The 23,701-nt window shown below is 53.9% G+C and overlaps 1 protein-coding gene and 1 long non-coding RNA gene across 5 annotated transcripts in view; one reads left to right on the top strand and one right to left on the bottom strand.

The window, feature by feature from the left end:
* The window catches only part of DMTN (dematin actin binding protein), a 37,259-nt gene extending 22,563 nt beyond the window's left edge, over window positions 1-14,696 (bottom strand). Inside the window, exon 1 of one of the 4 annotated variants that reach the window (XM_045006181.1) lies at window positions 14,587-14,696. The gene's annotated coding sequence lies outside the window, so the exon portion shown is untranslated. Of the gene's footprint in view, window positions 1-815; window positions 878-11,026; window positions 11,555-11,587; window positions 11,685-14,586 lie in introns of those variants that run through there. The other 3 variants (XM_045006184.1, XM_045006180.1, XM_045006183.1) reach the window with 3 other exon arrangements.
* A 15-nt stretch (window positions 14,697-14,711) lies between these two features.
* LOC123364248 lies at window positions 14,712-16,511 on the top strand. The gene is made up of 3 exons (XR_006577048.1): window positions 14,712-14,805; window positions 15,489-15,543; window positions 16,392-16,511. It is a non-coding gene; the product is annotated as an uncharacterized LOC123364248 (long non-coding RNA).
* Window positions 16,512-23,701: the final 7,190 nt, after the last annotated feature.

Below are 23,701 nucleotides of genomic sequence, written 5' to 3'. Positions count from 1 at the left end.
GTGCCAGCACTGTAACCTTTCAGAGCACAATGTTGCGGGGGGGAGAGGTTGGGGACAGGAGGTTCTCAGTGCACAAAGCTGGGCTGACATGGGTGATTTAGGAGGCCGGCTCCCCCCACTCCAGGAAATCCGGGGTTTGACTTTTTACAGCAGCCAAGCATGTTAGTTTGCAGCAGCCTGTGGGCAAGGGGCCAGGGCAGGAGCAGCCCCTCCTGCTCCTCCAGAGAGCTATGGCCTGAGAGAGACGGGGGAGGGGTATCACACATGGCTCATGCACTCCTCTTCCTTCCTTCTCCCACTCTCACTTTCTCGCTCGCTTCTCCTCCCTCCCAGCATTTCATCTCCCCTTTCTCCCTCGCCCTTCCTCATCACGACTCTTCCTCTATTTCTTTCTCTCCGTCTCTCATTGTTTCTCTCCCCTGGCATTTCCCCCTCCCTCGCTCCAAGGCATCATGTGAGGGTTGCTATGGAAAAGACTCACAGCCATAAATAAGCGAGGGATATGCTAGGTCACAAGTTCCTGAAACAGACGGGGAGTTGGGCCCGTGAGCCAAGAACGCACGTGGCCGCATGGGGAAGGGGGCTGGGGAAACACACCCAGCCCTGCTGGACGCCTCTTCGTGCTACCACTAGGACAGCAGAGAGAAAGATGGGCAGGGCTCCGGTGCCCCACGCAGCCATGGGGAACATCCTGGACAGTGGCTTAGGACCTGCAGTTCTGCACCCCCTGACTCCTCACTTATAGCCACCTCCTCCCACTAAAACACCAACAATCCCCCTCCCCAACAACCCTCACCCCATCCCAGTGCCCCCACCTGCTGCACAGGGATGCTGGGGGCCAGCCCTGTCGACCCCAAGGGCAATTGCTTCCTTCTCCATCCTGCTCTCTCCCTAGGACAAAGAAGAGACAGGGGCTTCCGAATAAAGATTCTGCTATCTCAGCGTCTGGGCTGACTCGCCCTCCAGTCGCCATCCTTCAACAGGAGCTCTTTCCACAGCCCAGCCTCCCTGCCTCCTTCACTCTGCCCCAGGGGGATCTAAAGCCAATATCCTGGAGAGTGGGAGGGAAATCTGATAATATCCACTGTGAGCCAGTGTCTGCAAACTGGCTTCTATAGCACCTTCCACCCAAGATGCTCAAAGCCCTGCCCATGTCAGCGAATTAAGCCTCGTGTTCCCGCAGGAGGAGGTAAAGGTGGGAAACTAAGGCACAGAGTGAGCCAGTGGCAGAACACCCAGGGGTCCAATTATCCCATCCGCCATGTGCATGCAACTCCTGAAGACAGTAGGACCGGAGCCCATACAATTTACAGCATGATCAGAACCCAGGAGTCCTGTCACACATTGAAATCCAGGCCTCTCCTTTGCCCAATAGGCCACACTCCCACCCTGTCCCCATCTGCCCCCCTCTCTCAAACAAGGACCTGGCCATTCAATAAATACATGGGAGTGCTCCACACAATGTGTCATCTCCACCCCATAGGTTCATCCTAACTCAAGTATCTACCAAGGCACCTGCATGGCCCTCAAAGTACCTTCCCTCAAAGTACCTTCCCTCCCAGTACCTGGGACCCCATAAATACTGACAGGTTTATCCTCACAACCTGCCTATGAAGTAGGACAGTGCCACTAACCCCATTTAACAGATGGGAAACTGATGCACAGAGCAACTAACTGACTTGCCCCCAGATCACACAGGGAGTCTGTAACAGAACCAGGACCTGAACCCAGGTCTTCTGAACTTCAGTCTAGTGCCTTAATCACAAAGCATCCTGTTTCCTCCTGGCAAGAGAAGAACCTGGGCCGGATTTCTGTGCCCATATGGAACTGGCTCTGGGTGTGGTCCCACAGAGGAAAAGAACAGAAAGTGGATACTAGTGGGAGCGAAGGAACTCAAGTTTTTGCCTTCTCTCTGCAGTAGCTAGTCCCCACTCTGTTCTCAGGCTAGGGGCCTCTTTCCTCTCTCCTGGTGTGTTTCTCTCCTGGAGGGAGTTTGCACATGTGCTGTTCACATCTTTCCTGACAAAAATGGGAGCCTTAAGTCACCTGGATGGCTGCGGGTGCCACAGAGGAAGCTGTAGTAGAGACAGGGCACAGGAATTTTTCCCACTTTGTCTTCAGCTGAGACAGTCTACGCTACAGCTCCCACCGGTGCCGCTGAACTCCAGTCCCTCAGCTTCCTGCTGAAAGGCTGTTCTCTGTGCACAGACCCACCCACCCTAGCCCCCAACCAACACCAGCCGAGTCCATTAGAGACGCAGCCCCAGCAATGAAATCTTAATGCTGTGAGTGAGCGGTGATAATGGCACGTCAATTACCATCCGGGAGGCAGTCGGCTCTCAATTGCAGCAGGGATAGTGGATGCACACAGGCTCTCTGCCTCAACAGCCATTTGCACAGCACCATCCATTACACCGGCCAGCCGGCTTCCTCTAGGAGAGGTCAGCCCAGCCTAATTAGGCCCATTAGAATGAAAGACCTGGCTGTCAGAACATGGCTCCCCCAGCTCCAGGCAGCATGAGCACATGTCCTCCTAGGTACCTGTGTCTTTGGTTTCTGCACCTGCCCTCCCCCAGGCCCATGCATCCCAGGCAAGCAACTAGCCCCCAGAGGGAAAAAGCAGCTACAGGCATGGGACAGCTAAGCAAAGAGCAGCCGGAGACCCCAGAGCAGCAAGGAACGGCTTCATAGGGCACAGGTGGCTGCTGTCTGTTGGGTGAGGTTGGGCAAAGCTACATGGGAAGTCTCTGTCCAGCTGGAGGAGCAGCAGCTGCCATTCCATGCCCACACTTGGGTGCCCCATGCAGGGACTTGGCATGGGGTCACCACAGAATGGCCCAGGTGCCCAGGCAGTGGTTTGGATGCCCTGTGTGATGGTTTGGGCTTGGCCTCCCTGTTCAGTGACAGCTTGAGTGGCTGGGCCACATGCATGACTTGGGTGACCTAGGGTCTGGTTTAGGTGCCCACGTTCCTGACAGTGATTTGGATGCCCCGTGGGACTGTATGGACTTGGCTATCCCATTAAGCGGCTCCTGGGATCTATATGGCAGCTTGATCCTGGGTGCCTGGTGCAACTGCTTTGCTAGAAGAAGAGCAGCGAGGTGGCAGTAGCACCAGGGGAGACATGGAAATGAGATCCACAGCTCTGGCCGGGTTTATCGGCATCTATCTCCTCCTTTGTCCAGCTTCTCTTCCCTGGTCCCTCCCGAATGTGTTGGAATAACGCCTTTGGGGAGGCTGGCAATGCTAACCCGGTGCTATTGACAATCTATTCCTTCCACACTGTTTAGCATCACCCAGCAGAGGTGCCAGCTGGAAAAAGGATGACTCATTAACATTAAAATATGGGCTGCACAAGCAGAAAACTTGGCAGCTGGTGGGATATTTTTCCCCTAGCAGAGTGGGTCAGAGGGGAGGTCTCTCGCTCACTGCGGGGCGAGCAGTGGAATGGGGCAGGGGAGAGCAGAGGCAGACAGCTCCCTTCAAGCTCGCTCAGCAAAGCAGGCTGCTGCAAAGCACATGAGCAACAGGGAGTGTTTCTAGGCAAGTGCTGTGTGGGCCTCACAGGGTCCCTGCCCTCAGTCATCAAACAGGCTCTGGCCGGTAGCCTCCCAGGCAGAGGGAGTGGCTCCAATCAACATGCCCACACCCCACAGGCATCTTGGTACTAAATGAAGTTTGTGTCAATTACTGCTCCCAGGTCAGGTTCTGCAGGATAAGAGCCTGTGTTTATTGCTCACTCTGGCTGCCTCCTTGTCTCTTCCCCAATTTGCTAAAGCAGCAGAGAGGAGGAGAAGAGAGAGCCGGGCTGGGAGGGGGTGAAGGCTAGGGTGCATTGTGCTTTCTCAGCAGGTGACACTTGCATAACTGAGATCATGGGTGGCACTGTCCTGTGATCAGCCACCAGGCTAGAAGGGTGAGACCTGGGCTCTGTTCCCAGCTCTCCCACTCACCTGGGGCAAATCAGTTCCCCCTTCTCTGTGCCTCAGTTTCTCCAGCTGCAAAATGGGGAACGTGATATTGCCCTTTCTTTGCACTGCACTATGTTATCTAACCTCCATTGGCAATGCACTTTGAGATCTACAGGTGAGCAGGGGGATGGGAGGGGCCATTTTCACCAGTGTTCAGGAGACCTGAGACTCGGGTGGATATCTGTGACACTGCTATAATCCCCTGGTTTCTGAGCTCTAGCAGGAACTAGCAGCCATTGTTCCTCAAGCCAAGGAAGTGCTGTGCTAGTTTGCAGCGGCTCTGGGTGGCTCTTGGTCAGAAGAACCAGGGCCAGGTTTCTCAGGCAGCGCAGGAGGGGGATCTTTGCATTTAAACAGTGCCTTTCACCCCAGGATCTCAAAGTGCTGTGGCATGCACTGAGCATCACTGTTGCATCTGAGGCTCCCTGCCTGGGGAGGTTAGCTCCCACAGATCCGGTGCTGTCATTCTCACCAGGGATGGGAAACAGAGCATGTCAGCTGGATGCAGTGGGCCAAGTTCTGCTCCACTCTGCTGTGACCCTGCTGACTCCAACGCCACCGCTCTGCTGTGCCTGAGCGCGCAGCTTGCCAATGGCCACCCGGCCTTGCAAAGGGAGATGATGCCCTTTTAGCAGCCCCCGGGCGCTGGAGAGACTGCGGCTGTGATGCAGCGGGGCGAGGAAAAGGCTCCTGTGACGTGTAATCTGGGATTAGAATGGGATTAGCCAGCTCATCCTGTATGCGAGGGGGGTGGGAGACCTCCCAGACAGCATCTCTTAGGGGCAGCAGGAAACAGACTAAGGGATAATGTAAAAGGGATGAGAGGGGACTTGGTCAAGGCTGCACCCAGAGAGGCATAGACATGGGTGTAGGGGTGAATGCACCAGCGTGCATGTGTCCAGAATGGCCATGACGTCAGCCTGGCAGGGAGCAGCCAAACCCCTGCAGACTCAGACTCCAGGACACCCTTCACTTCCTGACAGCCTGTTCCCTGTGTCATCGCCCTCCCTGCGGGCAACTCCCTCCCTGGGCAATCTTGCAGGGAGCCCTCGTACCCTATGGGGACCCTGACAGCCCACAAGGATGGTACACCTGCTGCTCATGTCCTCACTGAGGCCCTGCCCCATTCCCAGCTACACTCCGGGGACATGTCCAATCCAATTCCCAGCTCAGGAAAAGTGATCTCAAGCCCCCTACACCTCCTGCCCTGCTTTCTGCCAGCGTCCCAGAGACCTCAGGGCAGGGCCGGCTCCAGGCCCCAGCATTCCAAGCTGGTGCTTGGGGCAGCAATCTGCAAGGGGCGGCAGTCCCTGTTGTTTTGCCCCCAAGCAGCGCGCTGAATTGCCACCGTGGACAGCGGGAGCAGTCCATGTGCCCTTAGGGCAGCGGGCGCGTTTCCGCAGTGGCGGCAATTCGGCAGTAGCTTCTATGTTTAGCTGTCCACGGTGGTTTCAGCTAAACATAGAAGCTGCCGCCGAATTGCCGCTGCTGCGGAAACGTGCCTGCCGCCCTAAGGGCACACGGACTGCCCCCGCCTTCCGCAGTGGCAATTCGGTGTGCTGCTTGGGGCGGTGAAAACTGTAGAGCTGGCCCTGCCTGAGGGTACTGCAGGCATCCTCGTCCCCAGCTCAGCCAGGGATAACTGGGCCGTGACTCCCTGGCCACCTGCCTGCACACACCTCCTGGAGAGGCAGCCCCTTTGCAGGCCGCAGACTCAAAGAAGCTTAGAACTCTCTCCACATCCCCAGCCATAGCAACAGCCCTGCCTGCTGCTGTGGAGACGCAAAGCCAAGGCTGGAAACAGGCAGCCGCGCTCAAGGCACTCGACAAGCTGGGCACACTGTGGCAGTGGATGGGGTGGAAGGAGACAGGCCAGCTGTTCTTTGAGGGGGTTCAAAGCAAACCTGGCTACCTCCTCTGCCCCTAGCTTCACAACCTATTGGCAAAGCTGCCCTATCAGCTGACCCCAACCTGCCTTGGATTCAGGCAGTGCTTGGCTCCTTACCACACGGCACCCTCAGGAGTCACCCTGGGGCTGTGGAAAATGGGGTGGGGAATCATTCTTCAGGAGGGCGAGTTTCCTTGGCAGGCCCCTTCCTGCTCCAAGCAAAGAAGCAAGCTACAAAGGGGAGCTCTGTCCCCTTGCTCCTGTGTTATCCTTACAAAGCGTTCATACAGAGCTGGAAACACACATGGGTTGCCAAGATCAGGTCTATGTCATCCTGGCTGGGCACTCTCAGCACGGCACTAAGCCAGAGGATCTCTCTGGGATATCATGGTGAACACTAAATAGAATGATAGAATCATAGGACTGAAAGGGACCTCGACAGGTCGTCTAGTCCAGGCCCCTGCACTCCCGGCAGGACTAAGTATTATCTAGACCAGTCCTGACGGGTGTTTGTCCAACCTGCTCTTAAAAATCCCCAATGATGGAGATTCCACAACCACCCTAGGCATTTTATTCCAGTGCCTAACCCTCCTGACAGGAAGTTTTTCCTAATGTCCAACCTAAACCTCCCTGGCTGCAATTTAAGCCCATTGCTTCTTGTCCTGCCCTCAGAGGTTAAAAAAAAACAATTTTTGTCCCTCCTTCTTGTAACAACCTTTTAGATACTTGAAAATTGCTCTCATGTCCCCCTTCAGTTTTCTCTTCTCCAGACTAAACAAATCCAATTTTTAAAATCTTCCCTCAAAGGTCATGTTTTTTAGACCTTTAATAATTTTTGTTGCTCTTCTCTGGACTTTCTCCAATTTGTCCACTTCTTTCCTGCAGTGTGGTGCCCAGAAAGGGACACACTACTTTTTGAAACAGCATTACGCTGTTGACTTATATTTAGTTTATGATGCACTATGACCCACAGCTCCCTTTCTGCAGTACTCCTTCCTAGGCAGTCATAGATAGATAGATGTACACACACGCACATATCCACAAGGCCCTGCCTTCCCTGCATATGATGGCAGGATCAAAAACTGCTCCCCTCTCCCTTCAGCTGGGGTTGGATACAGCTACCCCCACCCTCCCCGGGCCAGACAGGGTTAGCGGAGTTCAACACCCACCGCAGCAAAGCACAGTTGAGCCTTGGCTCTCTCCTAGGCCAGTGGCTGTTTCTGAGCTCAGCTGATCCTGCCCACAGCCACCAGGATGGTTTGATTTCTGCCCTGGCTGAGTGGGGCGGGAGGGTGTGGTGTTTGACACCCACCAACGGCCAAACAAGGCAGGCGTTCCTCTTAGAGACAAGTCAGAGCAAACCATGTGCAAGTTCCTTCGCCAGAAGGGAGTCATGGAGTCCCCTGCATTTCCCCAGGCCTCTCTCACTCTGTGACAGCTTGGCAGCCATAGCCAGTTCCACCTTCTCAGCTGCTATTGCTCTGGGAACAAATGGCTTCTCAAGCCAGCTCTGTACATTAGCAGCATGTGCTTCACCGAGAGGCCAGAGCCGGTCTCAGTAGCTGAGGATGTAGAAAGGGCATAGGGAGGCCAGGGGGCAAAAGAACTGAGCCTTCCTACCAGCTGAGAATGTCCAGCTCAACACACCCAGCTTGCGAGGAGCAACAGAAACAAACCCTCATTAAAGCCCCTAATAGCAAAGATACTGGTGATTCCTAACTGCACCATTGTGGGATGGTTCCATTGACCTCTCTCTGCACTGTATTGTCTGATGTAGAGTTGGTCCTGCTCATACAGCACATCTGTTGGCTTTGATGGCAGCCCCCACATGCTTTGGCTCCCAGACTCTGAGCTCCATGGCGCAGAGACTCAGGTTGTGCACAGAGAGGGCCGAGCACACTGGTGGCACACAAAATAACAGCTGGAATTGCGATACAAGGGGGGGCGCTGGTGAATGAGCAGCTATGGAGACTGGGGAGCTTGGATCCCCAGGAGAGAAATGGGGCTGTGGTTGCTGTGGGCCAAGAGTCAGCAGCACCAGGCTTTACACACGACAGCAGCGAAAGGAGGAGAGACATAGACTGAGCAAGAGGCCAAGCTCCTTGCAGACTTGAGTCCTGTCCACTCCAGCCTGATGAGCCGCTACATTCTCCTCCCTGGACATCAAGCGCCTCTGGAAACCTGCGCTACATATTGACACACCCTGGGGGAATCACAGAGGGAAGGGTTCTTTCCTTTCTGTCCCAGCAACCCAGCTGGGCGGCAGTGCCCAGGTCCTGGGGGTGGCCAGACACAACACTTCCAACATTCCCTCTCAGTTTCCTGTCAATGGGACTGTACCAAACCCCTGGATCGGAGAGTCCCCAGCAGGAACGTGGAGGACTCTGAAATCCCAGCCCAGACCTGGGTCAGAAGTTTGCTAAAGGCCTTGATCATGAGTCAAAACAAAGCTCTGGAGCCAAGAGACTTTGGAGTGTCTGGATGAGGTTGTGGCTGGAGCTCAGATCTCTCAACCGGGGGACGTGCATTTCTCTCTGGTGTCCCTAACGCGCCTGTCATGGCATGGGAGAATCTAAGAGCCATTCCGACAATGCTTGAAACCCTAAGGCAGGTGTATGAGCGGGCTGGCCCCATGGCTGATCTATACTCTGTCTTTTGAACCTGACGAGAATCACCCCATCTAGGCAGCGATCCCAGTACCCCTTTCCCCACTGTGCAAACGGGTAGTTTTCCTACTCTTCTAGCATAGGAGGCGCTGGCATCTGCCTGTGTGTCCCCTCAGCTGCCATAGGATGGGTGATGGGAGGGGCAGATGGGCCTATGGGACCTTGATGCCATCCCCTCCAAAATCTGCAATACCCACAATGTCCTCGTGTCCCCAGTATATGGGCTGCAACCTCCCATGCCTCTCACCCCCACCCTGGAGGGATCCCTCTCTAGTATGAGAGTGGCCCGTTAAGCTGTGGCTGTTTGCTCCCTCTGACTGCCCATAAGGGTGGAGGCAAATTAAGGCCAACTGCAGTGGGGATTTGGGGGATATAGATGCTTGTCCTGCTAGAAACTAAACTAAGACCCTGTAAACTCACTGCCCATGGGGGCTATCAGACGGGAATGGCTTCTGGTCACTGCTGATCTGGGCTGCTTTAAAACCAGTGCGCTTGAGAGCAAATGTCTACTTTTCTTCAGAGATGTTTCCCTCTTGACCCCATACTATAGATCCTAGATCTGCCCATTGCCTAGGTCCACCTCCACAGCCATTTCCTGCTTTCCACCTAGCACGGCCTTGGCTCTTCCACCTCTACCTCAGTCACTTTCTGCACAGAGAGAAGTTCTCCCTGAGTTGCAAACAGTGCAAACCCTTGTCTCATTCCTGTTTTGGCCTGGGAATCAGCTGGTCCCAGGTGAGGCTTCTGAATTCCCTTATGATACAAGGGCCTCTGGAAGCATCCCCAGAACCCCAAAACTGCATGGAATTTGAAACTGTAGGGAGCCGGTTGCTAAGAGGGAGTCTACGGCTGTGCAGCTGTGGAGGCAGCCTGCCCGCCTGCCTTGTCGCTTTCCTGTTAGTCACAAAAATGTTTCTCTGTAGGAAATGGACATTAAAGGCCTGGACCTGCTGCATTTCTGCACCCACCTGGAATGGGCTCTGGATACAGCTCTGAGAGGAGGAGAAGAACTGGACTGGATTTCTGAGCCCATGGGGAATGGGCTCATGAGAGCTGGGGAACTCATTTGTCAAGCACAGGCCCCAAGAACATCCAAATTCCTCAGGGCGGCAAGTTATATGGGCCCATGGTGCCCATGCTACAGGAATATTCAGGACCCAGGGGCCCGGCTCCACCAGTGTTCGGGGATGGGTCTCTCCCCTGGCCCCACCTGCTGCCCTCACGTGCCTCCCCCAGAGCATCTCCCAACCCTGCCTGCTGCCCCAGCCATTTAAAAGGGCCCGGGTGACCCCGGCTGCCACTGCCACCACCAGCAGCGTAGTGGGGCTAAGGCGGCTTCCTGCCCGCCCTCACTCCACACCGCTCCCGGAAGCAGCTGACACATCCCTGTGGCCCTGGGGGGATGTGTATGTCCGTGCACTGCCCCCGCCCTGAGCGCCAACTCCGCAGCTCCCATTGGCTGAGAACCGTAGCCAATGGGAGCTACGGGGGCGGTGCCTGTGGGCAGTGGTGCACGGAGACCCCCTGACCTCCCCCACCTAGGAGCCGCTGCAAGAGGGGTGTGCAGGTTGCTTTTGGGGAGCCACCTGAGGTAAGTGCCGCACCCCTCGCCCTCTCCCGCACCCCAACCCTAGCCCAGAGCCCGCACCCCAACTCCCTCACAGAGCCGCACCCCTGCACACCCTCCTGCACCCCAATCCACTGTCCCAGCTCAGAGCCCACACCCCCTCCTGCATACAAAGTCCCTCCCAGAACCTTAGGCAGGTGTGGGCGGGGCAGGACTTGGACCCATTCTGGGCACCACCAAAAATTAAACAAACCTGCCACCCCTGTCACCTGCATGATTGGTCCAGAACCTCAAAGGACAAATGCTCATTATATGTCCTAAGGTCCAACCACAGGGCCAAAGCTGGGGTGCTAATGCCTTGTTTAGTTGCCTATGCATGAAAATTTGGCCCTGAGCATTAAATCGCTAAAACCAAAACATTTTAAGCAGCCTCTCAAACCAGTAATAGGCCAACGCAGCCCAGCAAAACCCCCTTAGCTGAGCCCAACCAGACAGCTCTTATTAACCAGTGCCCGGCTGGCACCAGACTCCTGGTTCCTACTACCAGCACCAGCTCCTGCCAACCAAGTGCCAGCTTAGAATGCCTTAACTCCACCCTAGCAGCACAATACCCCTGCTGCCCCACATCACCAGCAGCACCCCAGGGGCAGCATGTGCCAAGGCTGTCTGTGGGGCCTGCCTTTTGGAAGCCACTTATGAAAAATACACATTTTGTCGTAGCTGGCGGTGATGCTTCTGGCAGTGGAGGGTGAGCATCCTCACTTAGCAAGCCGGTCCCCTTTCCAGGTGCCTGGGAGGAGGAAGAGGCTGGACAGAAGGAAAGAAAGAGCAAAGAACAAACAGCCAGGGAGGGAAGGGAGGGAGAAAGCAAAGCAAGAAGAGGATGAGGAAGGGAAGGCAGGAGGAAGTAGAATTGATGCTATTAACAACATACCAGCCTGAACTCCAGTCCCTGCCGGTTCTGCACACTCGCTTGCTGCAGGTTGGGTTAGTCCTGGGCACAGGCACCAGAGTGGAACAGCATCTGCCTGGAATGTGCCCTCCCGCCTCTCACGCCTGCCGAGCCATGGCAGGGTCAAGTGCGAGCGCAATGAGATTGCACGGCTGCCTATGGAAGCCTCTTCCAGGAATCCCGCATGGTTTCCCAGCCCGAAAAACAAGCCGAGAACGATAACAACAACAAGCCCCAGGAGCCCAGAGAACTGCTCCCCTGCCCTCTCTCGCAGCAAAACGCCTCTCCTTCCCCTCCTCCTGCCTCTTGCTTGGAAGTAGCACAGCGAATCCTCAGCCGGCTGCCCTTGCTGGGTTCAGCTGCTGTGCTGTTGGCGTGTATCTGACAGCATGACAGTCCTCTGTGTGTGTGTGTGTATCTCCCAGCCCCAGAGGCAGTGCCTGCAAAGGATGCAGTGGTGATAGCAATGTGGATTTAGAGAGCCAGTCAGAGTGTGTGTGTGTGTGTGTGTGTGTGTGTGTGTGTGTGTGTGCAGCTCCCCACCTCTGCTGCTGGCTCAGTCCATTCTGAACAAGAGGAGAATTAACCAGCATCATGACGAAGCAGTATTTGTGAGAGGTGGCGGCTCTCCATCTTGCTCTCTCTCCCTCCCTCTGTTAATTTTTGTTGTTGCAAAATAAAATGAAATAAATCAATACGTCACCACGCTCTGTGCCGGTGCCAAAAATAACATGGCAGAATGGAAGGGAGAGGAGTGGGTGGGGGAGCAATGGGTAGAATTTCCCCCCAGAAAATCCAGGCGATGCAATGTAAAGGAACCAGGCTGACAAACAGGATGTCATCCTGCAGAAATGGCTTTGCTCCAGCTGGCTATAGCTCATGGATAGTATACGTCTAGACCCACCTTTCCTCCCACATCACCCCACCTTGCCAACTGTTGGAGTGCAGCTGCCTCTGGGGTGGAACGTGGCAGCTGTCTGGGACGCAGCACTATAACGCTCTAGGATGATAATCGTATCTGTATGGACATTTGAGACCAAGTTTCCGGCTTTGGAATTGGATCAGAACTCCCGCAAAGTTCCAGGGGGGTTGGAGCGGGGAGGGTGAGTCACAGCCCTCTCTAAGGAAGCAGAGTGCAGAGCCCATGGTGGAATTTGGCATGGACACTGTGGCTGACACCCCATCTCATGGAAAAGATGCTGCAGAATCTGTAATAGCCATAAACGAGCTGGGCTTTGGTGTCACAGCTGATCCAAGAGGGAGCACCTCCAGCACCCCTTTGCACAAGGCTGGGGAAGCCATTCACTGATGACCCTGAAGGAAGAGCATCCTCTACTGAAACATCAGCACCAACTTTGGCAGCAGCTTAGGTTTTCCTGGGAGGTCTCCCATCCATGTTCCATCCAAATCCACTGTGTTTAGCACAGTGATCTGGGTTCATCTCTGGCTTGAGATGCCAGAATGCAGGTTTCCTATGGATGCAGGACAGGAGCCTGCTATTTCAGAACACATGCAAAGGGGCGGGGATCCCGCAGGTAGGCCCTGATGGGGTGGAAACATGAATGGCCTCATTTTCAGAGGCGCTCATAGCTCCCATCCATAGCAGGTGCCGTTTATGGGTGCTCGTCGACTATGAAAACCAGGCCCTAAGCTCTCCAGAATACCCCTTGTAGCTTCACCGAGCCAGGAAACAGGGGCTGCTATGCCCGGCAAGGGAACCTGTCCTCTGACCTTCCTGAGCCTGTGACTTCCCAACCTGGGCATTCTTGGCAGTGCCATGTTCCCAAGTAAATCCAAGGGCTCCCCCTTCAGGAGGTCCTTTGCAACAACTGCTTAATCGCCATCGGTTGCAAGTGCACAGGAGAAACACAGCTGGGGAGAGCACAGAGCAGTATCCTCTCTCCCCACACAGCTAGAACAGAACAGCACAGAACTGGTGGGGGCAGGGAGGAAGTGGCTCAGAGACTAAATAGTCACTGACAATTCTGCTGCTGGGCGCGGTCCCAGGCGTACCTGATCTGACTCTAAGAGAACCAGCTGTCAGGGAGCAGGCCACCTCCAGAGACCTCCATGTGAAATGGAGAGTATGGGAGATGGATCGGGCCTCTCTCTGTCTCCAGCAGTATCCCAGCCCTCCACAGACACTCGGGATGTGCAGGGAAGCAGGTATAGCAAGACGGGGCCAATTATGACGATAGCACCACTCGGCATTTCTCTGGTACCTTTTATCCAGAGCCCTCTGCAAAGGGGAGAAATTATCATCAGCCCTGTTGAGGTACAGTTTTTCCCAGCTCTACTGTATGGGCGTAGAACTGGACCCCACACCCTCCCAGAGACAGGGATAACACTGCTGTCCTGGCTCACACGCTGCTGCTCTAACCACAAACCCCATCCCCAGCCACAGAGCACAGAGTAGAAGCCAGGCGCCCCATACAGGATCAATAGTCGTCCATCGCGGGGCCAATGTACTCATGCGAACCCTGTTTCCCATGCACTAAGAATGCTGCGAAGTCCACTAATGTCTAACGCCTCAGAATATGATAGTCAATAAGAGGAGCTAATGAAATCACCCCAGAAATCAGAGGTGGGAAACTTCAACCCAGCCCCTCCTGTTCCATCGATTAACAAACCAGACTCCCTGCAGGGGCTCTTAATCCATCGGGCCAGGATCAAGGCCAGGAAAGGCCCTGTTTCGGACCTGCCCTCTCCAGGGGTGTAGTTCTAGGGTTCCTTACCATTCCTGGTGATGGGCAGTGCGACCTCACACGCAGTCCCCTCTGTGGGTACAGGGTGCTGAATGCTCAGACTCTCCTTCTCTCAGAGAGCCCTGGGGGTTACCAACGAGGAGCCACAGGGCCTCAGAGGACTAAGCAACGAAACCAATGCAGTTTCGTCTATCAGCAGAAATTTTCCAGGTGCTGTATCTGTTCAGACAACCTCATCTCCACACCCGTCACCTGGGCTGGGCTGTCAGAGCTTCGTGGGGCCCCTGGGGAATGGGTGTGGGTGCTGTGCAGTTGCCGAAACAGGGATGGAAGTCACCCAAGCCCTTCTGGGGAGAGATGGATTCTTAGCAGTGGATTCGCAGCCGAGGTCTGGGGCTGGGAGGCATTATTAAATAGAGATGTACAGTGGAGGAACAGGCAGACACACTGTCACCTGCCCTGACATACAATGTCACTCAGACCCACGCACACACAGTCCCAGCACCACACTTAGACCATCAGTGACACACCGTCAGTCTCACCTTCCCCTGTGACTGTGCCACCCTTGTAACTGGATTAACCGACATTGCATGTGTTCCCTACCGCCCCCGGCGTTGGGGGCCCCCCCAGCTCAGCACGACGGAGCCCTCTGTATCCCTACGCTTGGGACCTCTGCCACCCACACCCAACTCTGGCCTCCCCTGTGCAAGCAGGAGCAGCCAGCCAGAAATGCAGCCTTCTTCACTTGACCACCGCAGTGGCCGTGGGTGTTGGGTGGAGAGCGGGGGATGGCAACGAGAGAGGCAGAGGAGAGGGACAGCAGCAAATTGGACCTACCTTCAAGGGAGCCTGTCCCTAGCTGCAGGCAGGTTCGCTCTTCCATGGGGAGCCATCCCTGCTCTGAGCATCTCCTCCCCTCCACTGCACGTTGCTACGGCGACCGCCTCTCTCAGCAACCCAGGGCTTGAGTGAGCAGCAGCAGCAGTGCTGGAGACGAGGGATAATTTGCAGCAGCAGCTCCTTATTCCTCCCTCAGACTCCCCGGTTGCTTGGCATGTGAGTGGCCGTGGAAGGGCCAGGGAGAGAATTCAGTGAGGGCCCCTGGGCTCTTTGGAAGGGGGCAAGTTATTCCCTGTCCCTAGGAGTGGCTGGGAAATTAGACCTTTCTCCCTCCACGCTCCCTGCCCCACAGCCTCTTGCACCTGTCAGAGCTGCAAATCTAGGCTAGGGGCTCCCTGGAGTGGCCTAAAAGGAGCCTCCCCAGCAGCACCTTCCCCACCACACCCTGTAATCAGGATGAGCCCAACTCAGCACCAGGCCATACGGTGTTGCCATGGGGAGGATTGTGATAGGATGCGCTTCAGGGCCTAATTTATACAGAAGTGTCCTATGTACACCCAGAGACAGAAAGACACAGGGAGGCCCAGGTACACCCATTCTCTCTCTCTCACCCATCCACTCACACAATTTCTCCATTGTGGGTGTCTGTCTATCCGTCATACTGCCAACACCCACACTGCCGTACAGATATGAGACACACAGAGGATGAATTGTGGGGGTTTTCCTCCCTGCCCCACCCCCAATTATTCACTGTGGCACAGGCCTTGGGTGTGTCTCTCTCACACCATCTACACAGGAGTGACCCCTAGGCACACACGCATGCGTACACACCGTGGCGTCGGTAGCAGTGGTGCTGCCTGGTCAGTATTTCATCTCCCTCTCTTTTCCCCTTCCCCCAGTCGCGGCAAGAGCCCGTGTGAGGGGCCAGAGGGGACACTGCAGAACGAATGCTAGGTAAGTGTGCAACAAGCTTTCGAGACTGTTCCTGGCAAACTCAGCATGCCTTGCCAGCCCCACGCTACCTTCAGTAATCGCTCAGGGCTTAAGGTGCTTGCTGGAGCTTTGCTATCGTCGGTGTCCAGGGTTCCCAGTGCCCCCACCCAGACTCTCTGCATGGGACGCTTAGCCCTTAAAGTATCAGAGGGGTAGCCGTGTTAGTCTGGTTCTGTAGAAGCAGCAAAGAATCCTGTGGCACCTTATAGACTAACAGACGTTTTGCAGCATGAGCTTTCGTGGGTGAATACACTTGCATCTGAAGAAGTGGGTATTCACCCACGAAAGCTCATGCTGCAAAACGTCTGTTAGTCTATAAGGTGCCACAGGATTCTTTAGCCCTTAAAGGCACAGTCCCCAATACCACAAGCGCATGGCCTGTGCTGGTTTCATTCCCGAGTCCCCACCGGACCCTCGATGCCTAGCCCTTGTGCTGGTCTCACTCCCTGTGCCCGCCACCAGCTCCCTCTCCCTATGCTGGTTGCACTGCCCCCTGCCCTGAATATTGTTTTGTCAATGCAAACATCTCTTTGGGTTCCCTGCAGCGTGTTTGCCGCCTTGTCATTGTACCATTAGGTTAGTGCATGGGAAACAAAAAGCAACAGTGACTGGAAACCCTAGGACCCATCTGTGTGCATTGTCCATGCCTGGAATTCCCTGTCCCTGCCAAGGGCTCTGAGCTGGACAGACCGACACAGATGCTCTGGGAAGTTCCTGATCTGAGCACGAAGGGAAAAATCCCAGACACCTTCCCCTGACAACCAGCCAAACACATGATGGAATTAATCGCCTTTTCCACTCCAACCCAGGGAGACTGCAAAACGCTGGTGCCCCCTGTTGCCTGAGATGGGTGAGCCATGCAGTCCATCCTGGTGGTTGCTGCTGCAGTGGCCTGATGTAGAGGTGAGGTACTACAGGTGCCTACAGGGGTGCAAACATGCGGCAGGCAATTGCCATGCAGTGTACAGGGGCAATTCACAGGGATGAATGGGACCCATCAGAACCCCACAGAGGCCCCCAGGGAAGCCTGGGGTTTCTTGTCTGTATAAAAATTTCTGTCCAGTTCCCAGAACACATCTGATCTGTGGTTCTTTGCATTCATCTTTGATCATTTTAAAGGTCTCTCCAAATCGGGTGTAGTCCTAGGGCTCGCAGTGAGTGGGGGAGCCAGAGGCAGAGTCAGGAATGGAACCCAGGAGTCCTGCCAGCATCACTGGACTCTCAGGCCTGATTCCCCATTGTCCTGCACCTTGTGCAGTTGTTTACAGCTGTGCAAAGCGAGCATGAAACGCCACCATTCGGATTTAGTAACGTGTCGCACTCACAGGGTGCTCGTTCTGCACAGGAGTAAGGTGCCTTTCAGCTCCCGGCATCAGGTTACCAATATGCATTAAAGAGCATTACAGCAGCACTTACGTCCTCCACCAGATCTCCTGGGTCTGTGGGGTCTCGGTTAGGCAGTGCCCCTGGGACTCCGTCATGGACGAGCACCCACCTTCTTTGCTTTAGGATCTTCTCCCTGCCCAAGGAACCCTGGCAAATGGCTCAGCTTACCCTGGCTGCCCTGCCCACTGGGATCTGCCAGCAAACTCAGGCAGTGGGAATCTTTCCTGGGTCAGGGTGGAAGCAAGCTCCTACTTCCCGCTTCTCAATCACAAACCTGTTTGGTTTGGATAGAGCCGGGCACTGCCGAGCCAGCCTAAACATTAACGTAGTTATTAATGTGCAGGGAAGGCACTGAGAGAGGGCAAAGATGGGAGAAAGCAGCTGAGGCACAGAGCGCTGGTATAGTTACCCCAATGCAAATGTCTCTAGTGCAGACAGGCTCTCAGGTACACGAGGCAGAGAAGGACTCAGAAGCCCAGAGTGATAACAGGATCCCGGCATATCACAGTCCCAGTGAAGCAGTGTTAATTGCACCAAATAATCGCAGGGACAATTGGCCATGGGCCAAGGTACAACAAAGAAGACCCACCTTCCAAGCTCCCAGAGTTCAGGGGTGCTTGGAACTGGCTTTTCCTATCCCCCACATTCATGCTCCGAGGCAAAGGGCTGGACAGGATAAACCCAGTTCCCAGAGATTCTGGAGGACCCAGCCTGAGCCTCTCCCTCTCCCCTCCCCTTGTCCTTCTCTCTAATCGAATCACTCGAACATCATCATTCCACTCTCCGGGGCAGAGCGCACAGCCCTCTCTGGAACCAGTCCCAGCTGGCGTTTCATTGGGAGCAGAGTGGGGTTGCAGCTTGGATCCTTCTGGAAGCCAGTGACTCTGTTGTGTCCAAAACTATTTCCATTCCTGCTCCACCTTTAGCATTAGCTCCCTACCCCTGGTGCTGCTGATGCCTCTGACGCTGAGTCTATCGTAGATAGCGACACAAGCAGAGGGGACTGTACCATGTGCAGCCTTTACACCAGTGCAAACCAAATACAAAACATGCTGCTTGGGAGGTACTCACGCACTTTTCACTGGTGGAGACGACCTCACGAGGTGCAGTGCAGTGGGGAATTGGGCCCTGGGAATCTAGCTTCCCTGTGACTGACTAAGGCAAACTGCTCTGATCTAATTGAACACCTCTTCTCTGCCCCCACCAAATTCAGCTACCAACCAGACCAAAGTAGGGTGACCAGATGTCCTGATTTTATAGGGACAGTCCCGATTTTTGTGTCTTTTTCTTATTTAGGCTCCTATTACCCCCCACCCCCTGTCCCGATTTTTCACACTTACTGTCTGGTCACCCTAGACCAAAGTGCCCTGAAATGGACTCTCCAGGGTTCCTCGGACCAGTGCCTGGAGCTAGACATCTCCTTGCCAGAATTGCCTTTCCTCTGACACTGCAATTGCTTGGAGCAAGCGGGGCAGAACAAGAGGCAGGTTATGCTTTGCAAACTCTCATCAGTCAGCCCTGTTTTTTGCAAACCCTGAACTGGGGCAGGTTCAGAAATGGGGTCCATTTGTTCCAGCCCCCTCTCTGCCCCCAATGCTCGGGGTGGGTGGCCTCAGGGGAGACGCTCCCGGGGTTCGGGCTCATCTCTAATTTGCCTCGCCGGCATCTGCACTTTCATTCCGACCGCGCCGGCCTCCCCGACTCGCATTCCCAGACTCCCTGCCCCACTAACTTTATTAATTGCATGAGAGGTGCCATTATTACTTCCCCTTCCAGCGAGTTAATCTCACCAGCATTGAGACCCTTCCATCCCCAGCTGGGTCCCAATGCACCTCCCACTCCACACACCCCTCCCTGCACACACACACACACACACACACATACACACAAGACCTTTCAAGCTACCAGCCAGAGTCGGCGAGGAACTAAGCGGCCCGATGAGAAAAGCCTTGGGAAAGACATTTTGCTTTTAACATGGGGGCCATCATGCTTTGCAGGATGCAGCCGGGGTGGGATATCCTTGACTGCACTTTTTGCACAGAAAGACATTCCAGTCCCCTCCCCTCCAGCCCCCGCCCCTCCCCTCTCCAAGTCTCACCTCAAAAAACAAGAAAGAAACAGTGTGAGTTTTTTCTTCCCCAGCCATAATTAAAAAGGACTCACCCTTCAGACTCCATTCTATACGGGGAGGTCAAGAAGAATGAGAAGGGAGGGGGGGAATAAAATAAAAGGGGGGAAGGGGATGGAAAGAAGGAAAAAAAATTAAAGCAGAGATTACACAAAGGGAACTCCTCCACCTTTGAAGCTCTGGCTAAATAGGGGTGGGGGGGGGAGGGGAGGGGATGGGGAGGCAAAACCAGCCCTTTTAAAGCCTTCTGAGTTTAAAGAATGTCTCGAATTCCTGTGGAAACAAGAACCAAACTCTATGAGGCCGAAGGGAAAAAAAAAACAGCCCCTAAAACAGCCCCTGTGCTAATTCTCTGACTGTCACACCTGGGAGCGGGCTCCTGGCCTTATTGTTAGCCAGTAATTACTGGGTGTTGCATTTCCCTCCTGCTTTAAAGCTTCATTTAACTCAAACTGTTATAATTTTCCCTTTTTCCACCCTCTCTCCCTCCCCCGCACCCTACCTCAGCGGCATCCCTGCCGCATTATATTTGTGTAGCTTTGTAAACGGCTCTTTTTAGACCCAGTTAAAGGATTAAGATTCTTCATCCCCGTCCGCCCCATCATTGTGAGAAGGAAAAGCAATTACAGGGAGCGGTCGGACGGCGCGGGTCGGGTGGTGGTGGAAGAGGCAATGTGGCTGCAGCGGTGTATTTGGGGTGTCCGTGGAACTCACTGCAAGCCACCTCAGGGACCAGGCCTCTTAAGGGTCTGATGGCTGCCATTGACTTCAAAGGGAATCCTGGGGGCTTAGCAGCATTGAAAGCAGTCCTGAAATTATAGAAATTTAGGGCAGGAAGGGACCCCAAGAGGTCACCCAGTCTATCTACTTGTGCTGAGGCAGGACCAAGTAAACCTAGACCATCCCTGACAGGTGTTTGTCCAACCTGTTCTTGAAAACCTCCAGTGACAGGGATTCCACCACCTCCCTGGGCAGCCTGCTCCAGAGCTTAACTCCCGTTATGGTTAGAAAGTTGTTCCTATTCCTAATATCTAACCTAAATCTCCCTGGCTGCAGATTAAGCTGATAACTTCTTGTCCTACTTTCAGTAGACATGGAGAACAATTAGCCCTGGCTGGCAGTAGCAAGCATGTTATGTTAGGAGAATCAGATGTCTCTGAGCTCAGTTATGCTGGAGTAATCTCACTAAGTCAGAGGAGCTGCTCTGGATTCATGTTGGTGTCTCTAAGAGCAGATCCTGGCCCGAAGCCCTATACCTTTCTTCATGGCCATGTCACCGCACCAACTCAGTCTGTCAAGTGGACTCTGCTCTGCTGTATGCAGTATTGCCAACTCCAAGCATTCAGAAACCATGAATCAGGGCCCCCAAATTCATTAAATCGGTTTAGAAATCATGAGATTTAAAATACCAATATATGATAGGATCTGTTTACTTGCCTTCTGGCACCAGCACCCGCAGGGATCTCCTTTTCTATGTTTTCTCTCCAACCGGGAGTGCTAGAGACATGCTATTTTTGAAAATGAAAGCTGAGGTTCTCGTGTAATCACATGACTCCTGGAACTGGGGCTTTAAGAAAAGCTCCAGAGCTGGCAACATTAACAGAACATTAGGAAAGTCACCATGAAATGCCAGGATATAATTACCTTGGCGTGGAGCGCTGGGGACACAGGCTGAATACAAATTTAATGACCTGTGATATACAGGAGGTTAGACTTGATCTAATGATCCTTCTGGCCCTAAACTCTATGACTTTATGATGCCAGAAACCACAAGAAGCCAGAACCCCAGAAGGTACTTTTGCTATTCACAGAAGGGCTAGATCGCCAGGTGGTAAAACCAACAGAAGCTTTTTCACTACAGCTTCCACCATTGCAAGGACTGCAGCGGTGGTGACATGTGGCCTCATTGGCATGTGGCATAGCCAATGCTGGTTGGTGGGAACTGCCGTTTCAGCAGTACTTCCCAACAGCTGACCTGGTCTTGGTAATCTAGAACTGTGCTCAGACCACCCAGCTCCCCTCTGAAAGCAGGAGACTTCCAAGTTTGCTAGAAGTGGGCTCTGCTTGTGCTGCTTTCTTTGGTTAATTTAACAGGAAATTGACATTTAAAATAAAGAGTATTCATTATAATCATTATTATTACTGTAGTCTCTCGGAACTCCAATCAAGGATCAGGGCCCCATTGTGGTCGGCTCTGTACAGACAGAACAAAAAGACAGTCCTTGTCCACAAAGTGCGTACAATCCACCCCTTTGAACACATTCTCTCTCCTTTGCTGTTAGAATCTTGGAGGAGATGCTATTTGGCTTCTGGAAATAGGTTTGCTTCCAACAACCCCAGCTGGGCTTGCATTCCACCCTCCCTGGGTCACAGCAAGGAAGAAAGCAGCATGCACCTGGCAATCCTGGGCAGCAAGGTGGGGGAAAGCGGACGGTATCTCTGCAGGGGAAGCTGGAGACAGGAGCGCTGCATCAGTCCCCAGAGCATGGCGTCGAAGCCTTTTTCCCAAGAACAAATTAACCCACCCTCCCCCCGTCTGATTGAAGGATGTCCCATTCTCTGTGAGTCTCATTTCAAATTGCCGGTCTCCAGTGCCCTGACCCCGCACAGACACACATGGCATGCAAATCCCCTCTAATGGCATCCACCCCTTGGGATTAAGGCCTGGCAGTGTCACCCTGATGGCACACACCGGGCCCTTCATGTTTCGCTAGGGGGTAGGGAGGAACGGATGGACAGGAGGCAGAGCAAAGCTCCCTTTTGTGTGTGCACGGAAGCCACCTTGCTTTGCTCCTAATTTGCCACTGATTGATTGGAGTCTAATGTTTCCCTTTCAGGTGCTGTCTCCCCAGACATGGCCCCTCTCGCCTCATTCCCAGGGGCTGGAGCCAGTTTCCAGCCAAGGAACAAGAAGAGGCATTATCACCTTTGGGCGGGCGGGCTGGTCCTCTTCTGGCCCCAGCTCCCCTCCTTTCTGCTTCTTCCCCAAGGCCCCTGCTTTCAATCAGCCCCTGCGGCCCTTTGATCTCACAGAAATCCCTCTGTGTCTAAAGAGTAGCCAGGTATTCAGCCTGACCCAACTACAGCTCAGTGCCAGGAAGGGGCTTTTCCCATTTTCTTGCCTTAAAGAGACACCATCACATAGAACCTTGCTGAGGCTCCGGTTCAAACATTATGAGCCAGCTCTTTCCCACTTCCAAAAAAAAAAAAAAAATCACAGGATTGGCTTAAAAATCATGAGACTTTTTAAAAATATCTATTTTTTAATTTGCTCGGTTTTTTTGAGCCTTTAGGGAGTTTACATTTTTGTGCTTTTATCCACAGCTACAGAAGTTAGATATTTACTTAAACCCCCTCCCCCCCAACATGGTGTGATCACATGAGTCTGGGAGCTGGGGCTTTACTGTCCATGCACAGCAAAGCACAAGTTTCACTTGCACCACAGGCTGAAGTCTTGTCGACTTCAACGGCACTTTAGCACACACTTAACTTGAGGCATGTGCTATAAGTGCTTTGCTAATGGGGCCCTGATCTAGAGCCTGTCGAAACCTTTTGGAGACCTTTCCAGGGACTTCAGTGATCAGCCCCTCAGTCGTGTTAGGTCCATCAGGGGAAAACCTGATAAAAATAACCAAGGATGCAGCAGTAGAAAAATCTCTGTGGTTCTTTCTGGCAAGCGCGGCTTGCTAGAGTGTAATGCTCTTCTGCCAGGCTGGGACTAGCTTCTGATCACAGCTAAACCAGGGGGCTTTATTCACTTCAGTGGGAGCTGCAGGTGCTCAGCACCTCTGGAAACCAGGCAAAGGTGACTCAAGTTATGGATTTTTAAGGCCCTTTAAGAGACAGCTGTGATCATCCAGTCTGGTCCCTTCATTAAGATGAGCCAGAAAATTCCACTCAGTCAAACTCAGTGCAGAGAAGCTAGTGCATCTTAGAGGCCTTTACACAGGGGTGGCTCCAGGCACCAGCACACCAAGCGCGTGCTTGGGGCAGCAAGCCACGGGGGGCGCTCTGCCAGTCGCCACGAGGGCAGCAGGCAGGTTGCCTTTGGCGGCTTGCCTGCGGAGGGTCCGCTGGTCCCGCAGCTTCGGCAGACCTCCCGCAGGCTGCCGCCGAATCCGCAGGACCCGGGACCTCCCGCAGGCAAGCCGCCGAAGGCAGCCTGCCTGCCGTGCTTGGGGTGGCAAAATACCTAGAGCTGCCCCTGCCTTTACAGCCTGACTCCGTGCTCACTTTTAGACAGGCGTAAGACAGCAGCAACCCCCTGAAGTCAGTGGATTTGCTCCGGTGTAAGAGACAGCAGAATCAGAGCCCTGGTCTTGATTTAAGGACTCCATACTATGGAAGATTTCCCCCACCCCTTGGCACTTCAAATCTCCTGCAAATGCTCACCCAAGGTCACAGAGCAAGACCGGGAGAGAGCCAGGAATAGAAGCCAGGCCTCTCGACAGTTCGAATCACAAAACCACTGTTCCTCTCTGGCCCACGTGCTGGGAGCTGTACGGTGCAGATGAAGGGGGGAGTTTATGATGTATGTAAAATGCAGAACAGAATTAAACGGTAGTGAAAGCAAAAAAAAGTATAAGACCTCACCACGGCACTCTG

The sequence above is a fragment of the Mauremys mutica genome, chromosome 2 (genome assembly GCF_020497125.1).
Source record: "Mauremys mutica isolate MM-2020 ecotype Southern chromosome 2, ASM2049712v1, whole genome shotgun sequence".
Lineage (NCBI taxonomy): Eukaryota > Metazoa > Chordata > Testudines > Geoemydidae > Mauremys > Mauremys mutica.
Note: the sequence above shows the minus strand (reverse complement) of the source record. Positions and strands in the feature narration are given on the sequence as shown.